This window comes from Penaeus monodon, chromosome 19 (assembly GCF_015228065.2).
Source record: "Penaeus monodon isolate SGIC_2016 chromosome 19, NSTDA_Pmon_1, whole genome shotgun sequence".
NCBI classification, from domain to species: domain Eukaryota; kingdom Metazoa; phylum Arthropoda; class Malacostraca; order Decapoda; family Penaeidae; genus Penaeus; species Penaeus monodon.
The window spans coordinates 15,887,858-15,888,178 of record NC_051404.1 but is presented as its reverse complement, the minus strand read 5'-3'; positions in this window follow the sequence as shown (position 1 = coordinate 15,888,178).

Below are 321 nucleotides of genomic sequence, written 5' to 3'. Positions count from 1 at the left end.
TATTTGGTTTTCCCGACTGCCATTAGGCCTAGCTATCTGAAGTCTGGGCAGTCTCCATAACGTTTTGTTCTCTCTATTTTTTACATAATTTCATGCTTGCGGAGTTGTTTCTTGGAACTAGGCAGTAACTGTGTGAATTATATGCCTACTTTGCAAATGCAGTACTAGCATGTAGAAGTAAGTGATGGTTAATGAAAAAGAGGAAAAGAAATGCAAACATTTAAACTTACTGATCACTTTGCAAAGCCAGTTCCCTTGTCAAACTGTCTGGCCTGACCTTAGCTGTCGCGGCGCCCCCTGCCTCGCTCCGGCGGCAGGAGG